General features: G+C 37.9%; 1 long non-coding RNA gene across 1 annotated transcript; it reads left to right on the top strand.

The window, feature by feature from the left end:
* Positions 1-5312: 5312 nt before the first annotated feature.
* On the top strand, positions 5313-17211 carry LOC116592558. The gene is made up of 3 exons (XR_004286520.1): positions 5313-5392; positions 11442-11446; positions 17202-17211. It is a non-coding gene; the product is annotated as an uncharacterized LOC116592558 (long non-coding RNA).
* The last annotated feature ends 10051 nt before the right edge of the window (positions 17212-27262 follow it).

Below are 27262 nucleotides of genomic sequence, written 5' to 3'. Positions count from 1 at the left end.
TCCAACAGAAATCCAGAGAACTTCAGCCATTGGAGACACTGACACCTCGGAAAGCAGAATTGAGTTGCAGGAATAAAAATTAAGACTCTATTAAAAGCTGGCATACAAATCTTAACCTCTTAGATCTCTCCCTAACCCAGCACACCTGGGCCAATGCCCTTTATTCCTTTCTCCTTCCATTTATCCTATGGAAGATCAAAGTCTGGCCTTAAAGAAATCCTAGACTTTCCAATTAGCTCTTAATTGCATCACTCATAAATAAAGCATAGCAAAGGAACACTAATATTTTCAGAAGGCTCAGTGCTAGATATTATCCATTTGCCTTTCCAGAACCACCCCTCTTCCTCTCTACCCTGAAGTGTGACTTAGGAGGCCAAGCTCCAGAGACCCAAGCCAAGTCCTGTCTCCCATGTGGATTGGTAAATGTCCGGCACCAGCTACAGACTGCTGGTGAAGGAACAGTGAAATCTCTCTCCTTCCTGGGCCACAGGTTAGAGTAACAACATTTCCTTATCAAACGATATGCTATTTATTAAGCAATATAATAGTGGCTTTTTTTTTTTTAAGTAGGTATTTTCAGGCAACCTTCTTCTCCAGCAACAACTATCATTAGTTCCAATAATTTCTCCTTCTCCTGTCCTTTAGGCTTCGGGGAAGTAACAGCTCTGTGTGGCTGCTAACCTCTGCTTTTCACTATTCCTTTTTGTTAACCCTTAACCCTGCAAACAGATCTTGCTTGTGTGTGCCAACTGTCACCTACCAGAATCCTATCGATACAGCCTCTGACTTGAAAGACACAGACCGAGCCAAATAAGCAGAGACCCCTTTTTAGAAATAGCGGAGTTATCAGGTCATCAGTTATCAGTTATATATCAATTATCAGTTCATAAATATCTTATTTATGAACAGGAGATACCAAAAAATAACATCAGAGAATAATAAAAGGTATTAAGATAGTACATTCAATGAATAACAATAAGAACATAATGCTAAAGAAAAGCTATCAGAGAACTGAAAAATTCTCTTGGAAATTAAAATTTTAATCAACTAAGATTTTTTTTTTAAAGATAGAAGATAGACTAAGGAAAATCTACTAGAAAGTAAATAAGAAAGACTGAAACAGAAAAATGGGAGAGAAAATTTACAAAAATTTGAGCACTGACCCAGGACATAGAACATCCCACTAATAGGTATTCTAGAAAGAGAGAACAGAGAAAACAGAAGGAGTAAATTATCAAGAAAAGAATTTAAGAAATCAGGGAAGCTGGGTGAAGGATATCCAAGAATTATTTGTACTGTTTTTGTAAATTGTATTATTTCTATATTATTTCAAAATGAAAAGTTTATTTAGATGGCACATGTACCTACACATGTAACACGTATAAAATCTCATTTGGCTATATGTGTTCAGGTAGGAGAAGACAGATAATATACAAAGGATCAAATGGCACAGGACTTCTCGATGCAATGGGAATGTGAAGGCAATGAAGTAATAATGTCAAAATGTTGGCAGAAAATTACTTTCAACCTAGAATTATGAACCCAGTCAAACTGTCAACCAAGTCTTAAGTTCAAAATAAAGATATTTCAAAACTTGTAAGAACTGCAGAAAATTTATCATCTATGCTCTTTTCCTTAGGAAGCCACAATTGAACATGTTACAGCAAAATAAGGTAGAAAACCAAGAGAGGAAGACTTGGGATCAAGAAATAGGCTTTCAATCCTTGGGGCTGGACAGTGGAAGTCCCAGGAGGACAGTCACGGAGCAAATCTAGAGAACAGTCCATCAGGCAGGGGCAGGGCCAAGATATGGAAAGATGTTTCCCCAGGGGGAAAAGAGGAATTATGGGTTAGTTGATGCATTTGAATATTTGGGGAATAAAAAAGGAGACTGCCATTAATTCCAGGAAAAAAACTAAAATGTTGTGCCAGAAAGAAAACCATCAGCAATATTCACATAATAATGATAATGTAAGCATCAACTATGGTGTAAATAAAAACTCTAATATAGAGGGGGTCTGAGAGAGGCATATTATCAACTCCCATCACAGGAAGCAAAGTCCAAAATTGATAATAAAGAAATAAGACTCATATGTTGCTTGAAAATATGTATGTTAATGCCAGATGAAATAGCAAGAGAATTAAAAGTTACTGCTTGGGGCACCTGGATGGCTCAGTGGGTTAAGCTGCTGCCTTCGGCTCAGGTCATGATCTCAGGGTCCTGGGATTGAGTCCCGCATCGGGCTCTCTGCTCAGCGGGGAGCCTGCTTCCTCCTCTCTCTCTGCCTGCCTCTCCATCTACTTGTGATCTCTCTCTGTCAAATAAATAAATAAAAATCTTAAAAAAAATAAAATGAAATAAAAGTTACTGCTTTTGCAGAAAGAGACTAAGGGTTAAAGGGAGTCAGGGTGGCAGACCCCTGTTTTTTAAGGTAAGCTTGGCATTTTAATATCAAGTATATACATATTAATTTGATAAAAATAAATTAAAAAATAAAAATACAATGACCAAGTACTCTTTATATGCCCTATCATTTAAGCTAAAGTATATTTATATCTATATTATTTGTATCCATATCTAAAGATAAACTTAACTAACTTCAAGGAGTTTCTTCATGAAATTAACAACCTAGGGAATGGAAATAATGATGTACATTGAGATCACCTAGTCAAATACTCATCTGTTCATACCTCCTTAGGTTTTCCAGAATAGTCATAATTTCAAATATTTTATCCTACTACCCTGATAAATATGCTGATACTCATCGGATCATGTGACCTAATTTTCTGATTGAAAACCATTGTTCCTCTACCTTTAATCTATTGCTAATGTGATTTAGGCACATCAAAGAACTGAATGCTGGGCTATCACGAACCTTGAACACAAGTAGAGAAAAATCTATCGCCTATATCTTCAGTGCGGTAAAGGTCACCTTCAGACAAAACAATCATCTTGCTGTTTTAGCCATGGCATTTAAAGAATTACAGCTACAGTTCTGGAAATATAGATCCATTTTGAAATCACCGGCCACCGTTTGCTTAACCTTTTCAGATAGCTAAATCATAAGGTGTGTTGCAAGTAAAGCAAAGAGCTTTCAGAGAAAATATGTAAGTGGTGGATGATGAGGCAAAGGGAAAAATGAAGCAAGAATGTTCTCGTATCCATCAGTTCACTGAATTCTTTTTTTTTTTTTACATTTTTAATCAAGTCTTTTAATTCCACTATTGTTAACATACAGTGTTACATTAGTTTCAGGTATAAATATAGTGATTCAACAATTCTATACACTACTCAGTGGCTCTTAATCCCCTTCACCTATTTCACCCATCCCCCAACCCAACTCCTCTCTGATGACCCCTAGTTTGTTCTATGTAGTTGAGTGATTCTTGTTTGGTCTCTATTTCCCTTTGCTCATTCATTTGTTCCTTAAATTCCACATATGAGTGAAATCATATAGTAACTGCCTTTCTCTGACTTATTTTGCTTAGCATAACACTCTCTACCTCCAACCATGTCATTGCAAATGGCAAGATTTCGTTCCCTTTTTTTATGGCTGAACAATAGTTCATTGTACTCATCTATCAATACTTGGACTGCTTCCATAATTTGGCTATTGTAAAGAATGCTGCAATAAACAAAGGGGTGCATGAATCCCTTTGAATTAGTGTTTTTGTATTTGGAGGGTAAATACCCAGTAGTGCAATTACTGGGTCATAGGGGTAGTTCTACTGTTAGCTTTTTGAGGAAACTCCATACTGTTTTCCATAGTGGCTGCCCCAGTTTGCATTCCCACCTACAGTGCGTGAGGGTTCCTCTTTCTCACACCCTTGCCAACGCCTGTTGTTTCTTTTGCTTTTGATTTCAGCCATTCTGATAGGTGCGAGGTGATATCTCATTATAGTTTTGATTTGCATTTCCCTGATGATGAGTGATGTTGAGCATCTTTGAATGCGTTTTTTGGCCATCTAGATGTCTTCTTTGAACAAATGTCTGTTCATTACTTCTGCCCATTTTTAATTGGATTATTTGTCCTTGGGTGTTGGGTTCTATCAATTCTTTATATATTTTGGATACTAATCCTTTATTGAATAAGTCATTTCTGCATATCTTCTCCCATTCGGTAGGTTGTCTTTTAGTTTTCTTCATTGCTTCCTTTCTGTGCAATAGCTTTTTATTTTCACATAGTCCCAATGGTTTATTTTTGCTTTTATTTCCCTTGCCTCAGGAGACATATCTAGAAAAATGTTACTACAGCTAATATCAGAGAAATCGCTGTCTGTGTTCCTCTAGATTTTTACAGTTTTAGGGCTCATATTTAGGTACATGATCCATTTTAAGTTTACTTTTGTGGATGGTATAAGAAAGTGGTCCACTTTCATTTTTTTGCACGTAGCTGTCCAGTCTTCCCAAATACTGTATGTTGAAGAGACTGCCTTTTTTTTTTTTTGTATTACATATTCTTTCCTGCTTTGTCAAAGGTTAATTGACCACATAATCATGGATTTATTTCTGCGTTTTCTATTCTGTTCTATTGACCTATGTGTCTATTTTTGTGCCAGTACTATACTGCTTTGATTACTAAAGCTTTGTAATATAACTTGAAGCCTGGAATTGTGAAAATTGTTCTTGGTGTTTTTATAGGGATTGAATTAAATCAGTAGATTGTTTGGGGTAGTATAGGTATTTTAACAATATTTGTTCTTCCAATCTATGAGGGTAGAATATCTTTCCATTTCTTTTTGTCATCTTCAATTTCTTTCATCATTGTTTTATAGTTTTCAGAGTACAGATCTTTCACTTTTTTGGCTAAGATTATTCCTAGATACTTTATTATTTTTGATGCAATTGTAAATGGGATTGTTTTCTTAATTTCTTTTTCTGCTGCTTCATTATTAGTATAGAAATACAACAGATTTCTGTATGCTGACTTTATAACCTTTAACTTTACCAAATTCATTTATCAGTTCTAGCAGTTTTTTTGAGAAGTCTTTATGGTTTTCTATATATAATATCATGTCACCTGCAAATAGTGGAAATTTTACTTCTTTACTGATTTGGATGCTTTTTATTTCTTTTTGTTGTCTGATTGCTGTGGCTCAGACATTCAGTGCTATACTGAATAGAAGTGGTGAGAGTCAACATTCATGTCTTGTTCTTAACTTAAGGGAAAATCTCTCATTTTTCCTCCATTGAGGATGATGTTTTCTGTGCATTTTTCATATAAGGCTTTTATTATGTTGAAGTATGTTTCCTCTAAACATACTCTGTTGAAGGTTGTTTTTTTTTTTTTTTATCACGAATGGGTGTTGTACTTTGTCAAATTTTTTTTGCATCTATTGAAATGATCATATGGTTGTTATCCTTTCCTTTATGTGATGTGTCACACTGATTGTGATGAATGATTTTTTTAAATATATTGTTAGATTTGGTTTGCTAGTATTTTGCTGAGAATTTTTACACCTATGTTGATTAAAGATATTGGCCTGTAGTTCTTTTTTTTTTTTTTTTTTTTTTTTTTGGTAGTGTCAGTATCTGATTTTGGTATCAGAGTAATGCTGGCCTCATAGAATGAACTTGGAAGTTTTCCTCCGCCTTCTGTCTTTTGGAATAGCTTGAGAAGAATAGGTATTAACTCTTCTTTAAATATTCAGTAGCATTTTCCTGTGAAGCCATCTGTTACTGGACTTTTGTTTGTTAGCAGTTTTCTGATAACTGATTCAAATTCTTTGCTGGTAATTGGTCTGTTCAAATTGTCTATTTCTTAGTGCTTCAGTTTTGGCAAGTTATAAGTTTCTAGAAATTTATGCATTTCTTCCGGTTTCTTCAGGTTTTTTTGGCATCTAATTTTTCACAATATTCTGTTACAATTCTTTGTATTTGTATGGTCTTAGTTGTTATTTCCCTTCTTTCATTAAAGATTTTCTTTATTTGAGTCCTCTCTGGCTTTTTTCTGATGAGCCTGGCTAGAGGTTTGTCAACTTTGTTGGTCTTTTCAAAAAAACTGGCTCTTGGTTTCATTAATCTGTTCTATTTATTTTTAGATTCTATATCATTTATTTATGCTCTAATCTTTATTATTTCCATCCTTTTGTTGGTTTTAGCTTTTACTGTTGTTCTTTTTTAGCTCCCTTAGGTGTAAGGTTAGGTTGTTTATTTGAGATTTTTCTTTCTTGCTTCTTGAGATAGGCCTATACTGCTAAAAACTTCTCTCTTCAAACCAGTTTTGCTGCATCCCAAAGATTTTGGACCATTGTGTTCCATTTTTATTTGTTTCCATGTAATTTTTTATTTCTTCTTTAATTTCTTGGTTGACCTATTTATTGTCTACTGGCATGTTATTCAACCCCTATGTATTTGTGGTCTTTCCAGATTTTTCCAGGTGATTGATTTCTAGTTTCATGGCATGGTTGTAAGAAAAGGATGCATTGTTGGAACACAACCTGGATCCTTGCCAATGTGACTGGGGTCATGGAAAATCCTGTGAGAAAACTCTAGGAGAAGGAGGGCAAGAGTCTCCCTGGGCCGACACCCAGAATAAACAAGGGAAAATCCCTGGAGTGTTTTCTTGGTTTCCTTTAGATAGATCTGATAAGTGAAGAAAATCCTTAATTTGCTCTTGTCATTTAAAGCTAAGAGATAATCGTTGTTGTTCACTCCTCTCACTTGATCGCCTGCACTAAATCACATCTCACATGTAGCCCACACCCTGCACATAAATCTATACCCTATTTCTAATTGGATCTTATGGAAGGTATAAAAGAAGTGATTGTAAGAAATAAAGACATCTACTGATCATCAGTCAGTAGTCCCCCCATCATTTAGACTCCAATCACCAGGATCCCCACCTCGCGAAGGTGACCATGCATGTTATGACTTTGATTTTCTGTATTTTTTGAGGTCACTTTGTGACCTAATATGTGATCTGTTCTAGAGAATGTTCCATGTGCAACTGAAAAGAATGTGTATTCTTGATGTTTTAGGATGGAATATTTTTAATATATCTATTAAATCCTCTATTCCCCGTGTATCACTCAAAGCCACGGTTTCCTTATTGGTTTTTCTGTTCAAATGATCTGTCAATTGATAGAAGTGGAGTGTTAAAGTTCCATATTATTAAATACATATTATTAATGTATTATTATGGATTAGTTTCTTTATCTTTGTTAACTATGTATTTATACTCTGTTGCTGGTTGCCTAAATATTTACAATCACAATATTGCCTAAATATTTACAATATTTATAACAATCTTCTTGTTAGATTGTCCCTTTTATTATTACATAATGCCCTTATTAGTATCTTGTTATTGTCTTTGTTTTAAATTCTATTTTGACTGCTGTAAGTATTGCTACCCTAATTTTCTTTTGACATCTATTTGCATGATGTTTCTCCACCCCCTCACTTCCAATCTGCAGGTGTCTCGAGATCTGAAATGAGTCTCTTGCAGGCAGCATATAGATGGCTCTCTATATTGACACCCTATGTCTTTTGATTGGATCATTAAGCCATTTACACTCAGAGTAAACATTGATAGCTGTGTACGTATTGTCATTTTGTTACTTGCCTTGTGGATGTTTCTATAGATTTTCTCTGATCCTTTATTCTCTTGCTTTCCTTCATGATTTCTTGGCTTTCTTTGATATACTTAGATTCCTTTCTCCTTATTCTTTGCATATCTATTACTGGATTTTGCTTTGTGATTGCCATTAGGTTTACATATAAATTTTCTGCACACAGCAGTCTATATTAAGTTGATGGTTGCCTAAATTTGAACGAGTTCTTTACTCCTCACCCCCCCACCCCAAGTTTTAGGTATATAGTGTCATATTTTACATCCTTTTATTTTGTGAGTACCTTTACTGATTTTTACAGATATACTTACTTATACTGTTTTAATCATTCCTAACCTTCATACTCTCACTTACAGTCTTTCCTTTCCACTCAAATATCCTCTTTAGTATTTCTTGTACGGCTGGTTTTAATGGTCATGAATTTCTTTAGTTTTTGTTTGTCTGAGAAACTCTTTATCTCTCCTTCTATTCTGAATGATAGCCTTGCTGGATAGAGAATTCTTGGCTGCAGATTTTTCCCTCTCGGCACTTTGAATACATCATGCCATTCCCTCCTGGCCTGGAAAGTTTTTACTAAAATATCTGCTGACAGCCTTATGGGGTTTCCCCTTCTATTTGATTGTCTTCTTTTTCCTTGCTGCTTTTAAAATGTTTTTTACCACTACTTTTTGCCATTTTAATTACTATGTGTCTTGGTGTGGACCACCTTCAGTAGATTTTATTGGCAGATCCCCATGCCTCCTGCATCTGGATGTTTCCTTCCCCAGATTAGAGAAGTTTTCAGCTATTACTACTTTAAATAAATAAACTGCTCCCTTTTCTCTTCTTCTTCTGAGATCCCTATAATGCAAATGTCATTATGCTTGATGGAGTCACAGAATCCCCAAGGTCTATTCTCAGTTTGCATAATTTTTTTCTCCCTCACCTGCTCAGCTTCATTACTTTCCGCTACTCTATCTTCCAGGTCATTAATTCATTCATCAGCTTCCTCTAGCCTGATATAAGTTCATTTATTTCATCAAGAGTGTTTTTAATTTTGTTTATTGTATTCTTCTGTGATTTGTTCTTTTTTTTTTTTAATATCTTTGCTAAGGGTGTCTCATTGACACCCTTAAAAGAGTGTCCTCCACTCTTTTCTTTCAGTGAGTATCTTTATAATCATTACTTTAAGTGCTCTACAAGGTGTTTATTTATATCTGTTTCACCCACGTCTCTTGCTATGGTTTTATCTTGTTCTTTCATTTAGGACATATTCTCCTACCTCCCTATGTCTATTTCTGTATGTTAGAAAAGGCAACTATATCTCCTGCTTTTGAAGGTAGTGGCCTTATGAAGAAAAGGCCCTACAATGCCCTGCAGTACAGTGTCCCCTGTTCAATAGGACCTGGCACTTCAGGTAGTATCTCCTATGTATGCTGCCTGTGCCCTGATGTTACATTGTGGACACCTTCCCCTTCAGTCCATTTGTCTGCAGGGGTTCTCTTTGCCTATTGTGGGGAGGGTTTGGTCCCTGGTCAGGTGGGGTTAAGTTTAACAAGGTGTATGCTGGTCTGCCTGTGAAATGAGACCTGTGGCTGCTGCCACTGAATCAAGGTCCTTCAAAGTGCACGAGTCAGAGAAGTGGTGTTGGTGGGGTTTATGCTAGTCTTCTGGGAAGTCCCGCAGCACTGGGACTGAGGCAAGCATGATTGGAGAAGACAGATCTGCCAAACTGTGGGGTGGTGAGGCTGGATATATGCAATTAGGTAATGGGTATCAGCACCACGCTAGTCCCCACACGTGACCATGCATTTATGCTGGACGTGTGGGGTAAGGAAATGGCACCTGCCAGCTCCTTTGTTCCTGGAAGGTTCTCGCCACAATCCCTGTCTCTCCAGCTATGTCCTGAGATGAATAAAAGGATTTCTCCTATGTACCACAGACATGTTTCAAACTGCTACTTTTATGCTGTATCTCTACAGGCTATCTCCCAGAGTTGAGCCTGCTGATTTTTTTTTTTAAATCCCAGTGTCTAAGTAGTATTGTGTGTAAGAACTCACAAAATTCAGCCCCTCCTGCTTTCAAAGGCAAATGTTATGGGGATTCACCCTCCCCATGCAGGCTGCTGTCTGCAGTGTGACAGTCTGTTTCTTGCTCTTCTATGTGCTACTGGCTCCTTCTCCATCAGGGTGGTCTGTTTGGCTCCCAAACATCTCTGCCCTCCCTTTTTTCCATGTGGCTTCTTCTCTACCTTTAGTTGTGGAGTTTGTCTGTCAGTCTTCAGGTTTTCTTCTGGCTTATTTACATGGATGTGAGTGTTATCTAGTTGTATCCATGGGAGCAGGTGAGCTTAGCATCCTCCTACTCTGTCACCTTCCCAGCCTTGTCCCACTGCATTCTCTTAACCAAGTGCAATGGGTTACCTACACTTTATAGATGAGGAAACTAAGGTTCGGAAAGCTTTTAACATGCTAAGGATGATAGATTAACTAGACAACTACTGAGCAGCTACTATGCATACGATACTATACCATCACACACTGGGAATATGATGAGGATGGTTTTCAAGGAGCTCACAAAATCAGAAAGAACACATAAGAAACCACAAATAGGTAAGTGGGATACTATGAAGCATTTGGGAGAGACAGCCAACCCAGGGCTTCCTGGGAAGCTGAGCGCTTAAGCTGAAACCTGAAAAACAAGTAGGAATTAATGAGGCGAAAGAGTTAAGCTTTCATTCCAGTGATACTGTTTTAATATTTGTTAATTATTTTAGAGGATACTCAATACATACAATGCATGGTTCCCATCTGTTATGGACTAAATATGTCTCCAGAACATTCCTATGTTATGCCCTAACCCCTAATGAGGTAACAGTGGAAGTGGGGCCTTTGGGGATTAAGTTTAGATAAGACCATGAAGAGAGGGCCCCCATGATGGGATTAATGTCTTTATAAAATGAGGAAGATAGACCAGTTCTCTCTCTCCCCACCTTGTAAGTACATGGTGAGAAGGTGGCCAGCCAAGAAGAGAGCCTTTACCAGGAAACAAATCAGCCATCATCTTGATCTTGAACTTCCCTCCTCCAGAACTGTGAGAAAATAAAAATATGTTGCTTAAGCCACACAGCCTGTGGTATTTTGTTATGTTATCTGAAGCTGACTCATACATCACCTTTTATAAAATTCAGAATCTACCTAAGAAAGTAGGATAGAATTACAGAATAAATTAATAGGTCAGACAGAGTCAGGATTCAATAAGTGACCTCGTTTTGAGTAGAAATTCTTCAAGTAACTGAACCTCTCCAAGACAGAATTGTCATTCTTTAAATTAGTGATCATATATACCTATAGAGTTGTTGTGGGAATTAAATGAACTGATGCAGGGCCTGTAAAGGTTCACAAAATGATAACCATCAGTACTATGATAATGAAAGATATCATGAGATAATACCCAATTACATGCCAAATAATTAGTACAAAAAAATATACACTCATTTTCTCTCAGCATCTTTGCTCTTCCTTCCCTTTAAAACATACTCCCAGGGATACCTGGGTGGCTCAGGTGGTTAAGCATCTGCCTTCGTTCAGGTCATGAACCCAGGGTTCTGGGATGGAGCCCCGCATCAGGCTCCTTGCTCAGCGGGGAGCCTGCTTCTCCTTTTGCCTGCCTCTTCTCCTGCTTGTTCTCTCTCTCTCTCTATTTTTCTGACATATAAATAAATAAAATCTTAAAATAAAAAATAAAATAAAATATATTCCCACCAGGTCTTCCTAAGCCCAGCCTTTTATCATTTTTCAGATCCCCTCCTCTGAGAAACCTTTCTGAGCCAAAGGAAGCCTCTTCTTAACCCCTCCTCAAGGCACTATCTCAGCCCCAAATTCCTTAAGGATTTGTTACACATGAAGTTCCCTGTTTTATTGCACACTTTAATTATCTATCTCCTCTTAATAGAGTGTAAACTTTGTGAAACCAGAGGCCTTTTCTCATCCAGTGCCCTATCTCAACACCCAGAAATAGTGTCTGGTGCATAGTAGTGACTCAACAAACATTTTGAACAAATGAATAAAAGCTGTTGGATTAAGAAAGTATAAATCAGATATAGAGAATTCAGTGGTTTCATGGAGAAGTAGGCATCTGTATAGAATTTTAATAGTACCTGTGGGCATCACCACTAGGAGATAATATTCTGCCCAGGAAGCCAGCATCCACAGTTTTGGTAGCTATCACCACACAGCTTTAGAATTTATCTTGATCTTGATATATTCAGGTGAGACCTTTAAATCTCACCCATTAGTTCTTTTGAAGGGACAATACCATCCCCTTAGGGCATATTGTTTTGTTTTATTTTGTTTCGGCTGGGGGGTATTTTTTGACAAATATATACAATGAACAGTACCTGGAGAGTTTTGCTGGCACATAAAGCCTGAGACTGAGGAATTTAAATGTCCTGAAATGTCCTGGGCAATCTCTCACCATGAAGAATTACCATGAAAACAAAACACAACAAAACAAAAACAAAAACAAAAAACCACAATAGCACTCTTCTTATATAAAGAGCAGGGCAAAGCTTCATAGTTTCATCAGCTGCTGAGACTATGAACCCAAGAATTTGGGGGTTCTCTTTATAAACAACTGTACCTGCTTTCTCTCTGACTAAGGGATTTTTTTTCCTCTGCTGACACATTTACCCTTAACCAAGAAACATTCCTGGACTGCCTTTTCCAAGAACTCTTTGCTTCTAATTAAAGTAAACCTCTCAGTTGTATATCTTGTGCCTTAAATGAGCAACATTTTAGTAAATATCTGACAAATTAATTTTTCCCACAATGTATAGTCTCAAAAGGAGCTGAACTAACAGCATTATGGCTCTTAAACAAAATTCTTTTAAAATTTTTTTAAAAAATAAAAATACTAAATTGATATTAATCCATATTAATAGGATTTGGGTAGATGCAGACAATAGGAAAAAGCAATGTAATCAGGTATTTCATTTATTTGATACATATTTTCCTGAATCCCTAAGTATATAGGCCTGGGCTAGGGGTATAGGCATATGTGGTAGAGGCATATGTCTAAATCAGTTCAAAGTGATATAACCAAAATACAGACTAGGTGTCTTCAACAACAGACATTTACTTCTCACACTTTTTGACGCTGGAAATAGGAGATGAGGGAAGTAGCAAGTTCAAGTCCTGGTGAAAGCACTCCTCCCACTTTGCAAATAGGGTCTTCTTGAAGTGTGCTCACATGGCAGAGAGCAGAGAGAGGAAGCAAGCTCTATAATGTCTCTTTTTTTATAAAGAAGCACTAACCCCATTCATGAGGGCTCTGCCCTCGTGTTGTAATTACATTCCAACACCCCATCTTCTAATAGTATCGCACTGGGGCTTGGGCTTTCAACATATAAATTTTAAGGGAGGTCACAAACATCCAGTCTCTAATCATATACGACACTTGGTCTTTGTGCTAATGACATTGAGAGATAATCCTCAATCAATCTCGTGGTTCCACACACCCTGTGAGCAGAAGCATGAACTGCCTTTTGGTTCCAGACTATGTTTTCAAAGATATTTGTAGAGTGAACACCCTTACAAGGCAGAGCAGAGGGTAGGTTTGCTGATTGTAACACCATTATATATGCGAAGAATGTCTCCTCCCCGAGAAAAAAATCTAGAAGATTTATTTGCAGCTTATTAGGAAATAATTAGATTTCCTAAGTTTGATGTTCCTCAACCACGACACAAAGCCCCTGAGTACACAGTCTCCCCTGGGCTTTTATTCCATGGCACTCAGGGAACAAAAAGAATCAACAAAACATGAAGTTCATGCTTCCTGTTATGTCATAGTATTGAAGTCTTTAGTCTCTGACTCAGGAATCTCGTGTCTTCTGCCAATAGCCATGAAATTGTGAATTGCTAACTTGTTAGTGTATGATTAGTATAAATTCTCAGGTTATTCATGATACTTGGCAATGTGAAATAGCAATTAGAGTATAGACTATTTAGCAATCAGAGTACAGAGCATCTACCTTGAAAAATGTAATAATAAAACTGCATCAGAGATGAGAGAAAAAAATCTCCTCAGTAGTATTTGAATAGGATCTCAAAAACAATTGTTTAAATGTATAAGGAAAATACATTTCAAACAGGAAGAAATGTCTTGTGTAGAAGTACAGAATTGTGAACCATGAGACAAGTTCAGGAAGGGACCAATAATTCTTTCGGCTGAGCCACAGAGTTGATGACAATAAAACTAAATATAAAGACATTACTTTCCAGCATGCGATATTTATTTCAGGACTTAGACTGGAGAATAGTGATATATTGCCCCCAGAGACCACTGAATAGTCCAGAATTTGTCTCTCCTGCTCTTGGAACTATTCTGAGGTAGTTCCATGGCAGAGACTAGAAACATAACTGATGCTCAGAGCACATCAGCTCTCATTTTGGATGACCACAGCAGCCTCCCAGTTGGTTCGCCAACCTCCATGTTTGTCCCACCCACTACACCAGATTCTGAGGGGTTTGAAGTGGCGGGGGGGGGGGTGGGAAGTCGGGGTAACAGGTGGCGGGTATTATAGAGGACACGGATTGCATGGAGCACTGGGTGTGGTGAAAAAATAATGAATACTGTTGTGCTGAAAATAAATGAATTAATAATAAATAAATAAATAAATAAATAAATAAATAAAATATTTAATTTTTTTTTTTTAAGATTTTATTTGTCAGAAAGAGAGAGAGGGAGAGAGAGCGAGCACAGGCAGACAGAATGGCAGGCAGAGGCAGAGGGAGAAGCAGGCTCCCTGCCGAGCAAGGAGCCCGATGTGGGACTCGATCCCAGGACCCTGAGATCATGACCTGAGCCGAAGGCAGCGGCTTAACACACTGAGCCACCCAGGCGTCCCTAAATAAAATATTTAAAAAAAAAAAAAAAGATTCCTGTCTCCACAAATCAGTCAGAAAAATCTTTGAAAATTGTAAGTTAGATCCAGTCATTCTTGATATAAACCTTCCGAGGACTTTCAATCATACCGGAATAAAACCTGAACTCCTACCAATCTAGACAGGTCTACACCTCTCTCACACATTTCTGAAATTGTTAGAGGTTCAGTGTGGATACGTGTAAGAGTTAAAAACTGTGGGGGACTTGAGTCATGGTGGGCAGGGTGGGGGCTTACATTTACCTGAGTCTCCCCTTCAGGAACTCTATAGATTCTCACAGTGAAGATAAGAGAAAAATCCCCTTGAGCTTTCTGGTAGGGGGTGGGGGAAAGTAACCATTTAGAAATATGCCAACACATTCTGTTCTTCACAAGGCCTGCCCTCAAGAGAAACTGTTCATCAGAGACTAACCTATTGGGGTTTTAGCGAGTTAAATCAACTCAAGGCAAGAGAAACACCTAATTCTAGTCCCCTCTAGTCATCCCCGTACCACTTAAAAGGGTTGTAAAAACAAAAACACAAAAACCAAGAAGCACTTATAATGTTCTCAGCCTAGAGCACAGAGTCACTAAGAGACTGAGACCAAATCATGGGCGAGAAGATGCTCCATTCCCCGCCACACACACCTCGTCACCAAATTACTAAGAGCCTATTTACTATGGTTCTTTTTATCCAATACATTGTATCCGGCTATCAGGAAAGAATTATGAGGTATATAAAGGACAAAAAACAAACAAACAAACAAACAAAAACACAGCTTGAAGAGACTGAGTAAGCATCAGAACCAGCGTCAGATAGGGCAGGAATGTTAGATTGATCAGACTGTGAATTTAAAACAGGTATGATCAACATGTTTGGAACTCTAATGGAAAAAGTAACCAGCACGCAAGAACAGATCGAAAATGTAAGCAGAGAGATGGAGATTCTAAGAAAGAATCAAAATGAAAAGTTAGAGATCAAAAACACAGTACAGAAATAAAGAATACTTTAGTATGCTCACTAATAGGCTGAATACAGCTAAGGAACAAATCTCTGAGCTGAGCTTGAGGCTAATATCTAAAATAATGTCCAAAACTGAAAAACAATGGCTCCAAACTCTCCAAATATGAGGAAAGATGTCAATTTAAAGATCCAAGAAAGTCATCATGCCCCAAGCATGATAAATAAAAAGAAAGCACAACATAATCAAAAAACTAAAATAAATAAACAAGAGAGTGAGTCTAGAAGTACCATGAGAAAAATGTTTAAAAATTATTGCTTTGGAGCTCCTGGGTGGCTCAGTTGATTAAGCATCTGCCTTTGGCTCAGGTCATGATCTCATAGTCCTGGGATCAAGCCCCGTGTCAGCCTCCCTGCTCAGCAGGGACTCTGCTTCTCCCTCTTTCTCTGCTCCTCCCTTCCCCCTCACTCATTCTCTCTCTCTCTCAAATGAAATATTTTCAAAAATAAAATAAAAAATAAAAATTATTGCTTAATGACAGCAAAGGCTAAAGGACAATGGACCAACATTGTTTTAGTGTTGAGAAAAAAGAAAACTGTCAACCTAATAATTCAATATCCAATAATACCATTCTTAAAAAATAAAGGTAAAAAAAATAAAAAGGTAAAACACAGACATTTCATATATTAATAAAATATAAAAGCATCACAAGAAATGCTAGTAGAAGTGCCTCAGGCTGAAGGCAAATGACACCAAGTGATAATTGGTAGAGGAAATGATGACACTGTGAGTACATATTCTAACACAGCCTAACAAACCACCCCAAAATTTGTAGCTTAAAATATTAGAAAAATGTTTATTTCTCTCTCACGGTCACGTAGGTTAATTGGAATCAGTCAGGTAATATGGCGACATTCAGATGATGGCTGAAGCTGGAGTCATGGAAAAATACAACTGGCAAGAGCTCCAAGATGGTTCACTCCATGGCTGGTAGTTGGTGTGGCTCCCGGGTAGGAGCTGACTTGAGACCTCTCCACCTCATTTGGGCTCCTCACGTCATGGTGGCTGAGTGACAAGAATGTTTCAACAAACTCCAATGGAAGCTACACAGCCTCTTGTGAGCTAGCATTGCAAGACTAAGAACATTACTTCTGCTGTGTTTTATTGAGCAAGCATTGAAGTCAGCCCCAAACCAGGAGGATAGGAAATTAGACTCTACATTTCAACAGAACTAGTACAAGAATAAATATTTGTGGTTGTGCTTAGTTCATCATAAAATATAAAATATAACTGGCCACAAAATATCTTAATTTCTTTATGTTATATAACAGTTTAAAACAAAAATCATAACACTATATTGTAGAGTTTAGAATGCATACAGTTGTAATGTATATGTTATAACAGCACAAGAAACAGTGGAGGAAGTGATATTATACTGGTGGACTATTCTTATATTTTTTTACAGATTAGTACAATAATAACTTCTAAGCAGATTTTTATTAAATATAAAAAATGCAATTCCTAGAGCACACTAAAAGGTTTTCAAAGGGAAAGAGCAAAGCTGTAAATGTAAGTATCAAACTAGAATATTTAAAAATAGTTGGTTAAAATAAATAGTTGGTTTATCCTAAAGACAATCAGAAAAAGGAAGAAAAGAAACAAAAGAGAGATGAGATAAATAAAAAACAATTAATAAAAGAGTAGATTTAAATCCAACCATATCAACAATTATATTTATTTTCAATGGGATAAACTTCCACCAAAAGGCAAAAATTGTCAGACTAGATAAAAAAGCAGAGCTCTATGTCTTTAAAAGGTACACTTTAAAGACATGACTAAGATGAAAGAAAAGGGATGGAAAAAGATATACCATGAAAAACATAATTATAAAAAAGTTGGAGTCACTATATTAACATCAAATAAAATAAACATCAAGGCAAGAAGTATTACCAAAATAAAAAGAAACTTTTCATCACTAAGGAGTTAATACACCATGAAGACATAACACTCATTAATGTGTGTATACCTAACTACAAAGCATCAAATTAAATGAAGTAAAAACTAATGAAACTTGGGGTGCCTGGATCGCTCCATCATCAAGCATCTACCTTCAGCTCAGCTCATCTCAAGATCCCAGGATCTTGGGATCAAGCCCCGCATTGCATCGGGCTTCCCATCAAGCAGGACCTACTCCCCCTGCTTATTTTCCCTCTCTTGTTGTGTCTCTGCCTGTCAAAAACATAAATAACATCTTTAAAAAAAAAAAAAACAACTAATGAAACTAAAAGGCAAACTAGATAAATCTTACAACAGAGGAGGACATTTTTGTATCCCTCCTCAGTAAATGATAGAGCTATTAGACTACCAACCAACTTGACTTTATTATTATTATTATTTTTAGTTGTACTTATTGAAGTAATCTCTACACCTCCTGTGGGGCTTGAACTCATGATACCAAAACAAGAGTCACATGCTCCTTCAACTGAGCCAGCCAGGCACCCTCCAACTTGATCTTATTGACATTTATAGACACTATATCCTCAAACTGTAGAATGTATTTCTTCTCAAATGCATACACACATTCAGTTATACGGACCATGATACTGACCCACAAAAATACCAATCATAATCCCAGCAAGATATTTTTATAAGACTTGACTATCTACTCCTAGGACCTAGAATACATAAAACAATCTGGGAAAAAAAAGTTAAAAACATATACTATCTGACTATAAGATTTACTTTAACTTAACAGTAATCAGTTTGAACTTGGAATATGAATAGACAAAGAGACCAATCAGATTATTGGAATACAAGAAAAAGTCTAGAAATAGACCCACATTTTCAATAGTTAATTGATATTTGACAAAGGTATCAAAGCAACTGAATGGGAAAAAGAAAATCTTTCCAACAGATAATACAAGGACAGCTAGATATCCAAGTGGAAAAATAACTCAGTAACATCCACCCCTATTTCACATTATATACAAAAATTATTCTGAGATGAAGTAGCGTCATAAATATAAAAGATAAAACTAAAATACTTTTAAAGAAAATATGGGGGGCACCTGGGTGTCTCAGTCAGTTAATTGAGCAACTCTTGATTTCAACTCAGGTCACGATCTCAGGGTCCTGAGATTGATCCCTGCATCAGGCTCCATGTTCAGTGCACAGTATGCTTATCCCTCTCCTTCCCCCTGCTTTCTCTCTCTCTCTCTCAAATAAATAAATAAATAAAATCTTTTTTAAAAAACATTTTTTAAAAGAAAGAAAGAAAATATAGGGGCATCCGGCTGGCGCAGTCAGTTAAGCATCAGACTTTTGATTTCAGCTCAGGTCGTGATCTCAGGGTTGTGAGATTAAGCTGTGAGTCAGGCTCTATGCTCAGCATGGAATCTGCTTGAGACTCTCTCTCCCTGTCACACTGTCCCTCTGCCTCATGTTCTCTCTCTCTCTCTTTCTCTTTCTCTCTCAAATAAATAAATAAATCTTCAAAAAATTAAAATAAACCATAGGAAAATGTCTTTGCAGACTGAAGTTAAACATAGATTTATTAGAAAGAAACAGAAATAGCCAAAAGAGAAAAAAAAATCAGACTTTCTCAAAATTAAAAGCTGTTCATCAAGAGACATCATTTAGAAAATTAACAGCAAACCACAGACCAGAAAAAAATTCACAAAACATGTAGCTGACCACAGTCTTGTATTCAGACTATATAAAAGATACTTAGAGGAGACAATAAATGAATAGGTAGTAAGCATATGAAAAAAATATTCAATATCATTTGCCATCAGAGGACTGGAAATTAAGACCATAAAGCATCATTAGTGGAAATATAAAGTGGTACAAGTATGTGGAGAGATGTTTGGCATTTGTTACAGAGTTAAACATATACCAATTCTTTGGCCTAACTATTTGACTCCTAAGGATATTCCAGAAAAAAAGTGAAAAATAGATGTCCGAAAACAAAACCAAAAAGATTTAGAGAAAAGTGTATGTAGCAGCTTTCGAACAACAGCCAAAAACAAATTCCTTTCAATTGCTCAGGAAACATACAGCTAGGTAGTCCACGTGTTGAGCCACAAAACAAGGGCAAATGTCCATCATTGGGAGAATGGGATGAGAAACTACCGTATGTTCATACAATGGAATACTACTCAACAGAAAGAGGAACTTGTTACTAATACATGCAAACACATGAATGAACAGACATTTTTCTGAGTGAACAAGGCAGAAAAAAAATGAAGAGTCCCTCCCTACTGCACGGTTTAACTTACAGCTGATGTTCCAGAAATGGTGAAACCAAGTTAAGGCAGGAAAAAGGCAGAGCAGTCATTAGCTGGGTGGGACGGAGGTGATTGCCTTGGAGGGGATATGACTGCACTTTCTGGGCAGGTGACACGGTTTCATATCATGATACAGGTGTGGCTTACTTAGGTATATGCATTTGTCAAAACTGTGCAGATAAGATTTATGCATTTTAATATATGTAATCTTACCTGAAAAAAAAATAAAAAAGAATTGCATCCACACTGAATTATTATTGAGTAGGAGATAGATGGGCTAGTTGAGAACAGAATAACAGAAGGAGGATCATGGTTGAAACCAGTGACTGGTATACAAGGTGGTCCATTACCCTATTGTCTTTGCTTTATATATTTTTTATAGGTATTATGATATTGATTGTAAATTACTGTATAGTGATTCATTCACTCACGCAACAAATACTCCTTAGGGATTTCTATGTATTAGGTGCTCCTCCGATAACAGAGCAATTAATATAAGAAATATCGCTAGTGTCATGGAGATCCCATTGTAGCAGAGGAAGATAAAAAATAAATAAAACAGTAAATAGATAACCAATGAATAAATAAAAGATAAAGTATAACGGGTGGTCATAGGTGCTGTAAAGGAAGAACGGACAGAGGGGAAACCGTGAGGAACAAGGGCTGGTGATCCAACTTTAATAATATGATAAAGGACCCAGTAAGAAGGTGACATTTGAGGAAGGCCTGGGGCGGGGGGGGAAGAAACAGGTCATGAGAGGGAACAGGAAGAGCAAAGGCCCCAACGTGGGAACATACTTGGCATGTTCAAGGGAGAGCAAGGTGAGGAGTGGGGCAGATCATTAAGGCACCTTGCAGGCCATTGTAACAATCTTGGCTCTCACTTGTAATGAGATGTGAAACCACTGAAGGGTATTAAACAGAGTAGTGACATAATCTTATTTACATTTTAATAGAAACATTCTGGCTCCTGCATTGGGAATAAATTTAAGAAGTCCAAGGCAGGAGCAGCGAGAACACCCAGATGAAAGAAAACCTAGATAAGAGAATGTTGGATTGTAGCACCCGTGTTGTAACTATGAGAGTCCTGAAATGGTTACAGTGGGGGCATATTCTTAAGTTAAAACTGCCAAATCATGGAGTGCCTGGGTCGCTCAGTCGTTAAGTGTCTGCCTTTGGCTCAGGTCATGATCCCAGAGTTCTGGGATCAAGCCCCGCACCCGGCTCCCTGCTTGGTGGGAAGCCTGCTTCTCCCTCTCCCACTCTCCCTGCTTGTGTTCCCTCTCTCACTGTGTCTCTCTCTCTGTCAAATGAATAAAGTCTTTTTTTTTTTTAAACTGCCAAGTTGTGCTAAAGAATTATTTCTGAAATCAAGAATGAGTCGCAGATATTGCCCTGACAAGTATAAAGAGGTACAGAGTTAACTCTTATGGAAATGGGCAAGACTGTAGGAAGTCGGCATTTGGGGATGCCCTCCATCCTAGGAAGGCAAGGTGAAATCCTGGGGGTTCTAAACATCCATCATGGCTCCCCCTGAGGCTTCAACATCAGATCTGATGGGCTTTGGGACTTTCCTTTCTTAAGAGTGAGACTCTACAAGGCAAACCAAGATTTTATTGTCTTGTCTAAAAGCTCCTCCCAATAAAGAGCGAAAGCGGGCAATCTAGAACAGCAGGAAAGAGAAGGGAAATCCAACTCTGTTCCACGGAAAGCAAAGAAAAGGCATATGACTGTCAGATTTCAGGCTGCAGCTATTCATCATCCAAAATGCAGTCTTAAATTCCTAGCGCATGGGAAGAAGGATGTTCGAGGAAAACCGTATTAAGAGATGTTGGAAGCAAGAGGGTGTCATGGAGACAATCAGAGTAAGAGAAAGCCAGAAAGAAAAAGAAAGACAGACACGCAGACAGTCAGGCAAGCAGGAAGGCAGAGAGGAAGCAAGGGAAAGAGGTGGGAACCAGGATGATACAGCCATCAGTGCTTTTGTGTCATTCCAAATACCGTGTGGAAAACAAAATCTAGAGGATCATTTCCTAATATTACCTGGAAGTGTGCCCTTGATGGTTGCTGGTTACTGATCACTGGCCATTTTAGTCTTTTCCCTTCTTCACTTTTGGTGAACAGAACAGAACACTGAAGAGTGTTCCCACAGTAGATACTAAAAAAATACACTTATCCCTCCGTTGTCCTGCTCATGAGGGCTGTTGCCTTGGTACCTCATGCTTAGAGCTGCCACGGCTATCCAGTTATAGGTAGCAGTGATATCTGGTGATTTCAGGAAGACACAACCAATACTCACTGTCACGGAAGGAAGAAAAGAGTGTGCGCCCTGGATGACCTTGTGCCACTGAACCTACTCAGAATCCTTTATTTCTGGATTTCTTGTTAAATGAGATAAGATCTATAGTTTGAACCACTGAAGTCAAGTGTTCTGTTATTTGTAACATCAAGCATCCCACCTGAAGCAGCACTTCCTCTGTCCCAGTGGTTCTCAAAGTAGGATTCCCAGGCTAGCAACCTTCGTCTCACCTGAGATCTTTACAAAAATACAGATTCCCAGTCTCTGGCGATGGAGCCCAACAATCCAGTTTAACAAGCCCTCCAGGGGAGATCAACACACCTACAGTTTGAGAATCCCCGCTCTGCACTTCAACGAGTAGGGGCAGATGGATAAGAAAATTTTCACTGGATTCTCCTCAACTCTGACTCAGAAGTTCAGGGTCTATCAGGGCAGAACTAAGAATCGACTTCAACGGAAAGATCTATGCTTACATCTCGGAAACTATAAACAGTAAACCTATGGGCAAAATCAAGAAACATTTGAAACAACTGCCATCTTTGTAACAGATTTATCATCCTAAGCACAACTCTTCAGTGAGGGATATTGAAAACTTGACTACTGGAAGGAGAGAAAAATATTAAGTCCTGCTTCGGGCTCAAGAAAGGCCCGTCCCCTCCACATGCCACATCAAGGCCAAAGTTAATTTCACAGCCACTGCTAATACCCTTTCTATATGCATATTTTAACCACTTCACCTATAATCCCCGATCTTGGTCCCCACTGCTAAATTTATATATCAGTTGCTGGCAGCAGCAGGGTTGTTTAAGCATGGCCAATCATATTCCATACATTCTGAATTTAAAACATTTGAAACTAATTTAATGGTTATGTCTAACATCAGATATTTTAAGTGCAGCAATAAACTCTTACTGCTATCCTGACTGATGGAACACCAAATACAATTGCCACTCTGTGTTTGGACTGTCAAAATGATTCATTACATCCTGGAGAAAACTTTTTCACAAAGAGAGAAACAGTTACATCAAATAATTTGAATAAAAGTTTAAACCCAAGGTCATCAAAGCGCTTAACACACCTTTTAGAATTCATTGAAATTCTGGTACGTTCTCTGAAATGATTTGAAGTCTCTTCCCAAATACACAAGTCGTCTGAGAGCAACAACTTGCCCTCGTACTAACTGAGCTGTTAAGCAATTATCAGTGACAGCTGTAGCTCAGGGATCTGCCAAGCAAGACCTGCACGCAGCCAACTTTTTAAATTCTTTCAGCTGACGGCTGCTGGATTAACATCTGACACAGTTCAACCAGCTCCACTTTATTTGTGATAATGGGGCCCCAAGATGCAAAACCCACTAAGAGCCTACTAAGTGCCGAGCTCAGTGCTCCATAAATTCATGATAGCGCTTCACATTCATTTGCCATCACAATTTAAAGAAAAGGCGACCGGAAGTCGGAGAAGATCAAGACTGTTCCCAAGCTCTAGGACTAGTGATATTTGAGGTCAGATGTCTCTGATTCGAAAGGGGTGGTTGTTCTTCTTCTTATTATTATTATTATTTTCTTTTTTAAGCACATTAGGGTCTTATGTATAATAATCTGCCTAATTCTTAAAACCATTTTGTGATATGAAAAGCTTATACTTAATGTTTAAGAAACAGTACACCAGGGTTGCCTGGGTGGTTCAATGGGTTGAGCCTCTCTCTGCCTTCGGCTCGGGTCATGATCTCAGGGTCCTGGGATTGAGTCCCGCATCGGGCTCTCTGCTCAGCAGGGAGCCTGCTTCCCCCCTCTCTCTCTACCTGCCTCTCTATCTACTTGTGATCTCTCTCTATCTATCAAATAAATAAAATCTTAAAAAAAAAAAAAGTACACCAGACACCTGGGTGGCTCAGTTGGTTAAGCAACTGCCTTCAGCTCAGGTCATGATCTTGGGGTCCTGGGTTTGGGTCCTACATCAGGTTCCCCCTGCTCTGCAGGTAGCCTGCTTCTTCTCCCTCTGCCTGCTACTCCCCCTTCTTGTGCTCACGCACTCTCTCTCTCTGTCAAATAAATAAATAAAATCTTTTTAACAATTAAAAAAGAAAAATGGGACACCTTCCACGGTTTACTATACCTTTGAGAAGTAGGTGCCCCATTGTGAGCTAGTCTTCAACTTAATCATGGCTATGTTAACCTCCGGCGCCCTCCCACTTCCTTCTGGGGGAAGGGAAAGTAGAGAAAGAGTGGACAAAGAAGGAAGGCAGGCAAGGACCCAGCAGTCGCCCAGTCCCTACCATGGGGTGGCCATGGTGTCTGATCATTTCTGCATCTGTTAACTCATTTGACATTATTCTCTCCACTACCCAGTGAACTAGATATTTATTCCAATGGTAAAGCCAAGTCTTAAATTGGTGAGATAATTGCCCAGAAATTACAGGAAACGACTGAGAGGTACAACTGGGATTAAAATTTAGTTCTGCTTGATCAAAAGTAATTGCTTTTCCCTTCCCACTGTTAGGATGTCTGCTCTCCCTTTTCTCTCTCTTCTTGGAATAAAGCTCTAATGATAAAATTTTAGGCAACAGGGCAAGTCCCCTGTTCCCCACTGTAGACAAATGCTTCCTTTGGCCACCCTGGCTTTGGTCCCAATTAATCCGGAAAAATATGTGACTGCATCAATCAAAAACTTCATTTCTAGCCAAGCCCTTGAACTGATAGTCATCCTCTGTCTCTTTGCGGCTGAGCTCTGCACTTGGGTTTCACCATCTCTGATTTCCCCTGGGCATCTTTCTGATGGATTCACTGTGAACGCAGGGTTGAAAAGAGGAAAACAACCAACAGAAAAATTTTACAGTATTATGATTGGAAAATTAATGCAACTCCCTTACAACACATACGTTTTATTTCAAGTGCAAATATCAATTACAGATTGATTTACTTTAAATATTGCATAGGCATTTTCTTTTTTTTTTAAGATTTTATTTATTTATTCGACAGACAGAGATCACAAGTAGGCAGAGAGAAAGAGAGAGAAGGAAGCAGGCTCCCTGTCGAGCAGAGAGGCCAATGTGGGGCTCGATCCCAGGGCCCTGGGATCACAACCCAAGCTGAAGGCAGAGGCTTTAACCCACTGAGCCACTGCATAGGCATTTTCACTAAAACTGCTGGTTTGTAATACATTCATTCCCTTACCAAATAGGAACTTTACAAAATCTAGGCTGCATTAAAGGGACTTCTTTATATGACAGAGTAGGAAAGTATTCACTGTAATGTTTTCCCTCGTTTTAATGGGATTCTCAACAGTTCTCAGTGCTGTATTTATCAGTCACGTTTATCAAAATAAAGAAGGTTTAGACCTCCACATACAGTTAATCTGCAATGATTGTCAAATGTATTCTAATTGATTTAATGCCCATTAAAATTCTATTTTGACATATGAAACATCCAGGCATGTAATAAATAAATGATCAGTCATCTAGCACAACCAGAAAAATCACATTGATTATAAATTATTCAAAGTGAAACGGTGTCTCAGCAAAACCTTTAGACCATCTCTGTCTGAGCATTAGATAAATAAGGAAGAAGAAAAATCAAGACTTTAAATGGATTTTCATGGCCGAATTGGTGTTATGCTTCAAATACCCAATAGTTACAAGAAAATAATGCTAAAACAAGCCCCAATATTTATATAACTCTTGCTATATTCCACCAAAGAAGATAAAATCAAGAATGTTTCATTAAAAGTATGAAATTATTTATTTTGAGTTTTAATGTTAGACCAACTACTTGCTCAGAAATCTAATAAGCTATGAAGATGTTTTTAAGAAAAGAAGAAGAATTTAGTGCATATGAAAAAAAAGAAAAGGAAGCAGACACACAAAGCTTAACATATTTTAAGCATTTAACTCCTTGAGGGAGAGATAAATAATGGAGATATATCTATATATCAGAGAAAGAAAAAGAGGGAGGGAGAGATGAAGGGAGAAGAAGAGCTTGAGAGCATAAAATCTGGAAACATATCAAAGATAAGGAATGTGTCAGATTTGCAGTTTGCAAAACTGGGTTGGATGACTCTAGTGGCCATGGGAAATGGGCTGTGTGCTTGTCATCATTTCTTCAATTACTACTTCTCTTGGATTATGCCAAATGTATAAGAATATTCAGCAAAGATCAGAAGCACAAATCATCTGATGCACTGTGTCATATATTTAAGTTCAAGGATTGATTAAAAAAAAAAAGCTGGGTCGATGCATAGTGTTCATTGCAAATTTGTCTAGGACATCTAATTACTCATTGCTTTGGCAAACTCACTTCCCCAGTCCTTTAGGGGTGGCTTAACCACACCTTGCTCATGAAGTTTAATCTGTGCTTGAGGCTGAGGTAAATAGGTTACAATTATGAATTCAGAAGCAGGTGACTCACTTCCTATCACTAAGATGCAAGAAATTTATTGTGGCTTCTAAGAAAGACACCTATCTAAGCAAGCTGTCTATTCACTCTTGTGAGAGTTTCTAGAAGGGCACTCTCTTCCTACTGTTGACCAGGAAACATGTATCCCTGGGAATAGTTGGCAGCATCAGATCAAAAAAAATCTGACGTTGTCAAAGGCAATACAGAGAGACATAGATGAACTCCATTCTTGATGAAGTGAATGAGCCATTAGGTCAAACCAGGGTCAAAGACTCTTTCACCTTTGTATTTACTGATATGTAAACCAGTGATCTCTCCTCACTGTTTAAGTACACTTAAGATGATTTTGTCTCACTTAGAACAAAACCCACTAAAAATGACATAATTTACAAAGTCTCAGTTCAATCAAAAATATGTATTTAGCGTCTACTTTTAAAAAGGAACTAAAATTTATTAAAATAAAAAGGGTCATATTTCTGGACTATATTCAGGCAATAATAGAACTCTGCATCACTCAACTTTTATTAAGTTACATGATAGCAACAAACTACCCCAAGATCCCAGGATCTTGGGATTATTATAACACAGGATTATTTCTCACTTTGGTTACACACCCATTGTGGGCTCCCACCTACCATGTTGTCTTCATTTTGAGCACTTGTTTTTGTGGTAGCACTGGTACCACACAGACTCAGAGCCTAGCTTACAATCTCATTGAGCAGCAGAGCCTAGCATATAGCTCTGCTCAACTGTTTAACACGGTCTCCAGCCCCACCCAACTGTGAGGTACAATGACAGGTCCTCCCCAACCAGAAAGCCTGAACACTGACTTCAACCAAAGACAGGACACA

The sequence above is a fragment of the Mustela erminea genome, chromosome 6 (assembly GCF_009829155.1).
Source record: "Mustela erminea isolate mMusErm1 chromosome 6, mMusErm1.Pri, whole genome shotgun sequence".
Classification (NCBI taxonomy): Eukaryota; Metazoa; Chordata; class Mammalia; order Carnivora; family Mustelidae; genus Mustela; species Mustela erminea.
This window is presented reverse-complemented; position numbering and strand designations above follow the sequence as displayed.